Genomic DNA, 11445 nt, shown 5'->3' on the forward strand with positions numbered 1-11445 from the left:
TGGGAAGGGCCCTTTGTGGTTTGTAAGAACTTAAACAATGGGTCATATTATCTTATTGACGTTCGAGAGCACAAAGACTCACGTAAGTCGGAGGAAGAGACCCGCCGGCCGTGCAATATTGCCCAGCTTCGGCCATACTACACCTGAGCCACCAGCTCTCGTCATGTACATACTTTGACATTGTATATATTATGATAAGTAATAAAGCAGGACCTCTGTCCTTTTCCTCTTCAATGATCATATATCTTTACTATTTTTAATTATTTAAATGACTATTAAGGGGCTGATCGTATCCGAATCTAGCTTAACCCTTTTTGTCCGGCTCAGGATTATATTCGAATCTAGCCATAAACTTCATGGTCACTAGGGGGCTTCCTATTCAAACATAGGTCGTATTCGAACCAAAGAGAACATAGCTGTCGTAACCCTCTTGATCGGCTCAAAGCCAAACTCACTAGGGGGCTTCTTGATCGTATCCGAATCATAGCTTAACCCCTTTTGGGTCCGACTTGGATCGTATTCGAATCAGGGTCGTTAAAAACCTCTCAAGGTCATTTGGGGGCTTCTAGTTCAAACATAGATCGGATTCGAACCAACGAGAACATAGCTGTCGGTACCCTCTTGACCGGCGCAACGCCAAAGCCACTGGGGGCTATATGATCGTATTCGAATCTTAGCTTAACCCCTTTGGTCCGGTTTACTGATCGTATTCGAATCAGAAGCCTCCAGTTTTTATTTAAATGTTTTGATTTACATTGTTTGAAGCCTAGTGTTTTTGTCTTGCTATTTTTTATCATCTCAAATCTAACTGTCAATATGGTTTCAAATTAAACAGGCTCGGTTGTTTGACAATGAGTTGCCAAGGCATAACATTCATCAAGACATATGGAAGTATTGACTTCTACAAAAGTTTGGGTTATCAAACTCATCATCCAGGTCATGTAAACCGTTAGTCTAGATTCAAAGAACACAGGTATGACAATGTCATTCAGGAACAGGTTTCTCTGTGTTTTTTTGTTAATCAAGGGTTTTTTCAGCCTTGTTTATCTTACATCGGGTTCTGTTTTTTCCACTATGATAATTTCATAAGTCATATACCGGGTGTTTTGAGCCGTCCGGTGCTAAACCGCCAGGCCAACTCTTTCATTTTTTTTACAGGATTAAAACATTACAGATGTAACCACGGATGTAACGCATATATATATATTGACATCATGGGCAAAGAGTCATATGCAACATCTTATGCACGATGGCATAGGCAAAATATGCAGTTTTCAAACTAACCTATTACAAGGCATTAAGGTTAGAGTGTTTTTTCTCTCTTAAGAAGGTCTTACGCTAAAAGCTGGATTGTTCAGATGGTTATGACTCCCCCTTGGCCGGCTCACCTCCCTTCGCTGGTTGAAAACTGGGATTGGACCAGTCAAAGCCGTTCAGAGCAATGAACTCAGCCTCATCGTCAATTAGACCGGCCGGGTCAATTTCCGGGGCAAAAGTATGTTGACGAACCGATGGGATAAGATCTGTCACTTTATAAGAGGGAGTCGCCATCTTCTTATTCTCCATATCAAAACTCGGCTGATATTTATCGATGTTGGTCTCCTCTCCAAGAATGGTAGCTTGAGGACAAACTCCCCTCACACAGGCAATAAAGTCATCTTGCTCAAATGGAGTCCCGTCTTCCTTCACGGTAGGGTACCCCTTAGCCACATCCACTAGGTCTAGATCCGGCACCCAAGCTAGCTTTGGAGTGGCTCAAGGCAGTCAGGGCTCCGGCTCTGGCACAGGATCGTTTGACCTCTTGAAACCTGGCGGGTAAGATTGATAACTTCTTTAAAACGTCACTCAACCGGTTGGGTCCTTGGTTGGCAGGGGAGATAGTAGCAAGTGCTCGTTGAGCGCCAGTATACATTTGCTCCAACAAAGTATAAACCGCCTTCAATTTTGCCACACTGTCTTGGCTCAAATTTTTGCTTCATGGACCTGCGAGTGTTTTTTAACAAAGGCTCAGCAGTCGGCTTATATTCCTGGTCAAAATAAGGTATAAGTGATTAATACAAATGACTTACCAAAGATGGCGGAGACTATTTGAGACACATGGTTTTTTAAGCCGGTGAGCTCCGTGGTAACCTCCTCAAGAGCTGCCTCAGCTGTCTCAGCGTGTTGTACCAGCAGCGTCTTTTCTTCGGCCCAGGATTTCTTTTTTGCAGCTAAGCTGGTCTTCAATTCCTCAGATTCAGAGAGGCTCAATTGGAGTTTAGAGCTAGCGGTCTTTATCTCTATCTCCTGCTCCGCCAACCGGGTCTTGGTATCCATCAATTAAGAGCACAACTTAGATAAGGCGTTCTACAAAAACATTCACAGGTGTGTCAAGACTTAAACTAAAAGTTATAAGGGTTCAAGTCTCAAGTACTTTGCACTGCAATACCACTTAACACTTGGGGGCTAATGTCTGCCAAAGAAATTTTTTATGTCTTTTATATATTTCAAGTCCCAAGGGTTTTACAAAGTAACAACGCTTGGCACTTGGGGGCTAATGCATGGTATTCAGAAAGTTTTTCAAGATTGAGCCGGATCACAATACTTATTGGGACTAGTAAAAGACAGTTATGCAATTAAGTATCGGTTCATTTATGATAAATTGAGCCGGCCCTTGGGAACTACAGGTGAAGTTTACGCTACTCTATTGGACTTTCAAAAAACATAGAGACAAAGTATCAATTTATATCATAAAGTCTACAGATCATTCAAGTTCATTATCTGAAGACTTGGGGGCTGGCAGAGTATAAGTAAACTGGAGAACATACCTCATATTTTAGCTGCAATTGTTTGACAATCTCAATTTCCAAGTCACGGCTGGAGTGCACATGACTGAGATAGCCGGACAGTACATCATTGACATTGAGGTGAGCATAATGGGAGATATCAAACCACACTTTCTGCTTCTCTAAAGTGTAACGCCCTCGATGCGGCTATATCTCCCACGTGTCGAAGCACGACTTAGAGGCATAACCACATTGAAAGCAATGTCGCAAGTGAGTTAATCTTCACACAACCCATGTAATGCATAAGGGTAAGAGATACATAGATGGCTTACAATCGCCACTTCACACAAATACATGAATAAAGCATTACATCATCCAAATACAAGCAAGGTCCAACTACGGAACCAAAATAAAAGAAGACTACCCCAAATGCTACATAGATCCCCAATCGTCCCGACTGGGCTCCACTATTGATCAACTAGAATGAAACAACATAAAGGACAAGATCTTCATCGAGCTCCTCCTGAGCTCAGCTGTGTCACCTGCACGGTTTCATCGACACCTGCAAACTGGTTTTTGGAAGTATCTGTGAGTCACGGGGACTCAGCGATCTCACACCCTCGCGATCAAGACTATTTAAGCTTATAGGTAGGGTAAAAGGTATGAGGTGGAGCTGCAGCAAGCGACTAGCTTATTTGGTGGCTAACATACGCAAATGAGAGCGAGAAGAGAAGGCAAAAGCAGGGTCAAACAACTATGATCAAGAAGTGATCCTAGAACAACCTACGTCCAAGCATAACTCCAACACCGTGTTCACTTCCCGGACTCCGCCGGAAAGAGACCATCACGGCTACACACGCGGTTGATGCATTTTAATTAAGATCAACTTTAGGTTTTCTACAACCGGACATTAACAAATTCCCATCTGCCCATAACCGTGGGCACGGCTTTCAAAAGTTCAAATCCCTGCAGGGGTGTCCCAACTTAGCCCATCACAAGCTCTCACAGTCAACGAAGGATATTCCTTCTCACAAGACATTCCGATCAGACTCGGCATCCAGGTTACAAGACATTTCGACAATGGCAAAACAAGTCCAGCAACACCGCCTAAATGTGCCGACAAATCCCGATAGGAGCTGCACATATCTCGCTCTCAGGGCACACTGAGATTAGCAATCCATACAACTAAAACCAGCCCTCGAGTTTCCCCGAGGTGGCGCTGCAAGGGGCTCTAGTTTGGACCAAGACTCAGAGGAGCACTGGTCCGGAGGTTTAAATAAAGATGACCCTTGAGTCTGCAGAACCCAAGGGAAAGAAAAGGCTAGGTGGCGAATGGTAAAACCAATGTTGGGCATTGCTGCAGGAGTTTTATTCAAGGCGAACTGTCAAGGGGTTCCCATTATAACACAACTGCGTAAGGAACACAAAATCCGGGAACATAACACCGACATGACGGAAACTAGGGTGGCAAGAGTGGAGCAAAACACCAGGCATAAGGCCGAGCCTTCCACCCTTTACCAAGTATATAGATGCATTAATTAAATAAGAGATATTGTGATATCCCAAAAAAATATCCATGTTCCAACATGGAACAAAACTCCAATCTCCACCTGCAACTAACAACACTATAAGAGGGGCTGAGCAAAGCGGTAACATAGCCAAACAACGGTTTGCTAGGACAAGGTGGGTTAGAGGCTTGGCTTAACAATATGGGAGGCATGATAAGCAAGTAGTAGGTATCGTAGCATAGGCATAGCAAAAGAGCGAGCAACTAGCAAGAAAAGATAGAAGTGATTTCGAGGGTATGGTCATCTTGCCTGAGATCCCGCAAGGAGGAAGAACGAGTCTAGGAAGAAGACAAACGGACGTAGTCGAACGGTTCCTCACAAACGCGACGTTATCGGAACCAACCCGAAGAAGCAACACCGGAAAGAAGCAAACAACATAGTAAACAACCACCACATAATCATGGCATGATGCACAATCAAGTATGATGCATGTCTGGTTTAAAGAGGCATGGCATGGCAAAATGCACAAACAATCCTACAAATTAAATGGAGCTCAATATGCAACGGAGTTGCATATTGAAGAAAACACCACATGACTTATTTAGTTCTCTCTCGTTTATGAACTCCACAATATTAAATGTTGGTTAACATGGCAAGAGGTGAAGCATAACAAAACCATACCATTTGAACAATTTAAATGGGGCCGGATATAACAAACAACAAATCCGGTAAATCCCCATATGCATTAGTAATTTGATGCAACAACAATTTAAACATTTTAAATGTTGTTAACATGATGCGGATGACATGAACACGTTTATGCAATTATTATTAAAAGTTGACAAGAGCATTATTATGAAGCATTTGTCATCGTGGCGGAAACAAAAGGGGTGCCACGGCAACGATAACGAAAATGGTGCCACGACAACATTCCGGTTCCGGTAACTCGATTGAGATACTGATGCAAAGGAGAAGTGTGCGGATGCGTGCAAAAGATGGTGGGGCGCTCCCTGATTCCGGGTGTCCCACGAGTTGGCAACAAGGAAATGAGTGACAATTTGAACAGGGTGCAAAACACGAGCATCTCAAACATCGCAAACATACGTTCACGGACGTCGCCTCGAGGTTATACCTTCGAAGCATGCATTTCGGGTGGAACGAGTTCGTAGTGGAAGTAGTCGTTCATGGGTCTTTGAGGGAAGTAGTGGATCACGTTTTCGTAGAGGTTCAGGGTCAACGACACGGAACTTGACGTCCACGGGTTTTTAGAGGGTCGACGGTATTGGTACTCGGTCGTAGCCGTTCGAGTCATCGGTAGAGGAACTTGGCGGATTTGAATCCCTTCGGGGGTTGTCGTGGTACTTGGGGTCTTCGGACTTGCCGGTCATGCCGAAACAAAGGGGTACTTGGTACAATCCGCATAGTCGTGCACTTTCCGTCGAGGGACTGGATGGTCTTGACAAAACGAAGGGGTACTCGGCAAAACCATGTTCTTCGGAGGTCGACGGTACTTGTTCTCATATCATCATGTAGACGTACTTTCGGAGAGGAACTTGTCGCGTCCCAAAATGATCAAGGCAAAAAAACCTCGTTCAACGGCGCTCGAACTTGACGAAAATCTTCCCTGGTTGTCACGTCTTGGCAGTGACAAGAGGAGCGACGAAGCCAGCGAGGCAGCAACCGAAGATGGCCGGGTCGGGTGTCGGGGTTGATGACCGAAGGTGGTTGCGGCCAGAGCAGTGGCGAGCTTAGAGGCAGAGGAGGTCCAGCGAAGGTAGCAAGTCGACGGCGGGGAAGGCAGCAAGGCGGCGCCGTGCGGCGGAGGGCTCAAGTCCCTGGTGTGGGTGTCCTGGATTAGGGGGTCTCCGGACAGCCAGACTATCTCCATTGGCTGGATTGTTAGACTATGAAGATACAAGATTGAAGACTTCGTCTCGTGTCTGGATGGGACTCTACTTGGCGTGGAAGGCAAGCTAGGCAATACGTATATGGATATCTCCTCCTTTGTAACCGACCTTGTGTAACCCTAACCCTCTCTGGTGTCTATATAAACCGAAGGGTTTTAGTCCGTAGGACAACAATCACAACATACAATCATACCTTAGGCTAGCTTCTATGGTTTAGCCTCTCTGATCTCGTGGTAGATCTACTCTTGTACTACAAATATCATCAATATTAATCAAGCAGGACGTAGGGTTTTACCTCCATCAAGAGGGCCCGAACCTGGGTAAAACATCGTGTCACCTGCCTCCTGTTACCATCCGGCCTAGACGCACAGTTCGGGACCCCCTACAAATTAAATGGAGCTCAATATGCAACGGAGTTGCATATTGAAGAAAACACCACATGACTTATTTAGTTCTCTCTCGTTTATGAACTCCACAATATTAAATGTTGGTTTACATGGCAAGAGGTGAAGCATAACAAAACTATACCATTTGAACAATTTAAATGGGGCCGGATATAACAAACAACAAATCCGGTAAATCCCCATATGCATTAGCAATTTGATGCAACAACAATTTAAACATTTTAAATGTTGTTAACATGATGCGGATGACATGAACAAGTTTATGCAATTATTATTAAAAGTTGACAAGAGCATTATTATGAAGCATTTGTCATCGTGGCGGAGACAAAAGGGGTGCCACGGCAACGATAACGAAAACGCTGCCACGACAACATTCCGGTTCCAGTAACTCGATTGAGATACCGATGCAAAGGAGAAGTGTGCGGATGCGTGCAAAAGATGGTGGGGCGCTCCCGGATTCTGGGTGTCCCACGAGTTGGCGACAAGGAAATGAGTGACAATTTGAACAGGGTGCAAAACACGAGCATCTCAAACATCGCAAACATACGTTCACGGACGTCGCCTCAAGGTTATACCTTCGAAGCATGCGTTTCGGGCGGAACGAGTTCGTAGTGGAAGTAGTTGTTCATGGGTCTTCGAGGGAAGTAGTGGATCACGTTTTCGTAGATGTTCGGGGTCAACGACACGGAACTTGACGTCCACGGGTTTTTAGAGGGTCGACGGTATTGGTACTCGGTCGTAGCCGTTCGAGTCATTGGTAGAGGAACTTGGCGGATTTGAATCCCTTCGGGGGTTGTCGTGGTACTTGGGGTATTCAGACTTGCCGGTCATGCCGAAACAAAGGGGTAGTTGGTACAATCCGCGTAGTCGTGCACTTGCCGTCGAGGGACTTGATGGTCTTGACAAAACGAAGGGGTACTCGGCAAAACCATGTTCTTCGGAGGTCGACGGTACTTGTTCTCATATCATCATGTAGACGTACTTTCGGAGAGGAACTTGTCGCGTCCCAAAATGATCAAGGCAAAAAAACCTCATTCAACGGCGCTCAAACTTGACGAAAACCACGAAGGCGACCTTGGGCTTCCCTGGTTGTCGTGTCTTGGCAGTGACAAGAGGAGCGACGAAGCCAGCGAGGCAGCAACCGAAGATAGCCGGGTCGGGCATCGGGGTTGAAGACCGGAGGTGGTTGCGGCCAGAGCAGCGGCGACCTTGGAGGCGGAGGAGGTCTGGCGACGGTAGCAAGCCGACGGTGGGGAAGGCAGCAAGGCGGTGCCGCGCGGTGGAGGGCTCAAGTCCCTGGCAAAAAGAGAGGCAGGGAAAACGACGGGGCCGCAACGCCATGGAACGGAGGTGGAGGAGGACCGCATGGTGATGGGGCGGCAACCGGCAGGGGTACCTGTGGCGGGCGGTCTTCGAGCTCCAGGCGAGGCAGAGAACTAGTGGCGGCGCCCCTGGTCGCCGGTGTCCGGCAGAGCCGCGGTGGCGGTGCGAGAACACTCCGGGCGACGCGAGGAGAAGCAGAGGCGCGAGGTAGGAGAGGAGGGCGACGTGGATCGTGCAGGGGGGTCGGGGAGATGGCCGCGCCTGCTTGCGGAGACTGACGAGGCGAGGAGAGGGATCGAGGGAATCGGGCTTCCTGGCGGCGGCAGGGGAGAGAAACGAGGGAGAGGGAGATGACGAGGGGATCGGGCTAGGGTTAGAAAAGGAGTGAGGTGCGGCTGGGCTGCTGATTGGGCCTGGCCTTGGGCCGGCGCGTGAGGGAGGGAGGCCCAGTTGGGCTGGCTTTCCTCCTCTCTCACTCTTTTCGTTTATAAAACAAAAACAGAGAAAGAGAAGGAAAAGAAAGGGACGGTAGGGGCGGAATCTAGGTACGAGGACAATTTTTCCGGACTCTTAAAAATGTGCATGGTCCAAGAAAATTAGAAGTGGCAAGATCCGAAGATATGAATTCAAACACATTTGAGTTTAATCAAATGGTTTGAACTAGGGCTAGGATTTTGAAATGCACCAGAAATGTTGAGAATTTAGGTGGAGCTCGGGGAAGTGATGAAACAAATTATAGGAAAAGTTTGGGGACCAAACTTGAAGCGGAAAAGGGCATGTGATAAATTGCAAGTGTGTTATAGGTGATTCCGAAAATGGAAGATTTGATATAGCTCCCTAATATCGGGAGGATATGTTATAAAGAGAATCACCATGTGAATTCCCTCGGTTTAAATGGACCAAAGATCCATGCAATTTATTTAGTGAGTTTGAAAATGGGTTGCATGATGACATGATGCAATGCACATGATGCAAAGATGAAATGCAACGGACCAAACAAAACACACAACGAAACCCAGAAACCCTGGAAGGCATCTGAAGCTCCGGTCTTAAGGCGTCACAACACTCCACCACTAAGATAGGATCTCGTCCCGAGATCTAGAATGGCACCGGAGGGAAAGTAGAAGAGAAAAGAGAAGAGGTAAAACTAAAGAACCTTGAAAAGGTTAAGCCATTTCGAGAAAATAATACAACGGAGATGACGAAGTTGAAAACACTCCGTTAGAAAAGAGGAACAAGGAACATGGAAGAATACATTTTGACAGCACTCCCGTTGAGAAGGGATGCAAGACTTGATAAAATGAAAAGAACTTGAGCGAAAGGGCACAACACTTCGGTTAAATGGATAAGCATGAAAGAACAAGATCTTTGACAAAATGAAATGATGGGTGAAAAGAACAACATCGCAATGCCTCCGGAACGAAAGAATAGAAGATGGATAATTGAAATAGGAGAATGGAGAAGAAAATGCCAACTTCTGTCACAAAAGAGCTTGAAAGGCAAACATAGGAGAAGTGTCGAACGGAGTTGTTGGAACACCAACAACGGAAGGACAAGCTTGAAGTGGGCTTATAGAAGGCATCTCAACATTATGAGGTGACAACTTGCCACTCACGGAAAAGATTTGATTGGATTTATAAGAACAAGGAGATGAGTAACTATTTCACCGGGAGGATAAATGAAGAACTTGGGTCATTTATAAGCACCATAAATAGCAACAGTCCTTAGGGAAAGCTTTAGGTGAAATATAACCCAAGATAAATCCAAAGAAGAAATTGATGGGTTTAAATATCTCATTCTTAACAACATGTGAATCATGAAACATGAACTCAAATTATCAAGAATGACATAATACCACCTCAAAAGATGAGATAGAAGGAATTGCACATCGGAATGCAAGATGAAGAAAAAAAACTTGAGCTCCTCTGAAAAGAATCTCGATGAACACTTGGAAAAAGGAATTAAATCCTTGATGAACCGTCATGTAGAACATCCATGAAGAACTCCGGTAACAAAAGGATAACGAGAAGAAAGGGAAGTTGAAAACACAAGGTGAAACCTTGCAATGATTTAGATGAAGCTTTGCGACAAGATAAAGTGGAAACTTGGAACTCGGGAAAAGAAAGATGAGCAAAAGAAAACAAGAATTTTGATGAACCTCCAGGATAAGGAATTAATCACTTGGATGAAACAAGAATAAGAATTACATTATGCTTATCCTTCAACAATTAAATTGATGACAATCAACGGATTTGACATATTACTTATTCTCGTAGAAAATATTAAGAGAGATATAACATAAACTTGAGAATGTCTACCGCGAATCACCGGTCAGGTTAAAACAACGAATAAATTAATATGATAAACATGGAAGAGACATCTTCAACGAACCACCGTAAGAATTAAAATGAACCAAGAAAAGGTAAAGAAACACCGGGAAGAATTAGGGAACGAATGAAGATACTTGAGAGAATCTAGATACATGAGAACGAAGGGATCACGAACTGATTATAGATCACTTGAACGATGCACCGGTAAGATTTAGAGAAAGAGAGCTGAAAGATGAGAATGAATAATTATGAGATGATGGCCTCCGGATAATCAAACTGAAAAATACTCCTGAATTGCTTCGGATGGGTGAAAACAATTCTCATTATCAAAATAATTATGATATGATGGCAACAAACTAGAGCCACAAATCTTGAAGAGAATGGAGCAAGATTAAAGAGAAACTCTTCTTCGGTCTTTAAAATCCGAGAATGATGACGAGAAACACCACCATGAATTATTTAGACACTCCAGAATGAAGAATGGAAAGGTTGAGCCAACGATGAAAAGAATTTGAAAGATCTTGGAGAAACCCTCTGACTGATGAAAATTCATTCTTACGTCACACTTCGAAAAGAAATTTGGATAGCTCCGGGAAAATAAGAAGAGACAGGTAAGATCCTGGGAAAAGACCTGTGGGTTAGGGCCCACTCAAAAGAAACACCGTTGAAATGATTTAAAAGAGAGGTTGCACCGGTTGAATTAAATGGCTAGAATGAGATAACAATCTCGAAAGAGCTTGAAAGGATTACGAAAGCAGAGTGGAAACACGAATCTTCTGAGATTTCTTGAGCACTCCGGAACAAATGAATAGCGAAGAGTGGATGATTATGAGGTGCACCGGTATGATAAAACTTCTGAAATGAGGAAAGGATATGATCAACACCAAAAGCTTGAATTGAATCCACCGGAGAAGAAAGAAAACCGAGAATGATGAGCTTGAAGCTCCATTAGAATCTTCATGAGAATCGCCGGATAAGAACATTGACGTTAAAGGAATGAAGAAGCCTCGCATCAATAAGATGGATACTTGATTAAGAAATCTGAATCCTTGGAGAAAACAAGGGAGGGAGGGCGGGAAAACAAACAAACACCGTTGAGAAGAACTGAGATTGGATCTTGCAAATGTTGAAATGATCGGATCCACTTGAAGAGAAACACCCCGGTTGAAAAGAATTAACACGACAATCTCGATTATCATGAAGGATTG

Source organism: Triticum urartu, chromosome 2A (assembly GCF_056163025.1).
Source record: "Triticum urartu cultivar PI428250 chromosome 2A, HENAU_Tu73, whole genome shotgun sequence".
Classification (NCBI taxonomy): domain Eukaryota; kingdom Viridiplantae; phylum Streptophyta; class Magnoliopsida; order Poales; family Poaceae; genus Triticum; species Triticum urartu.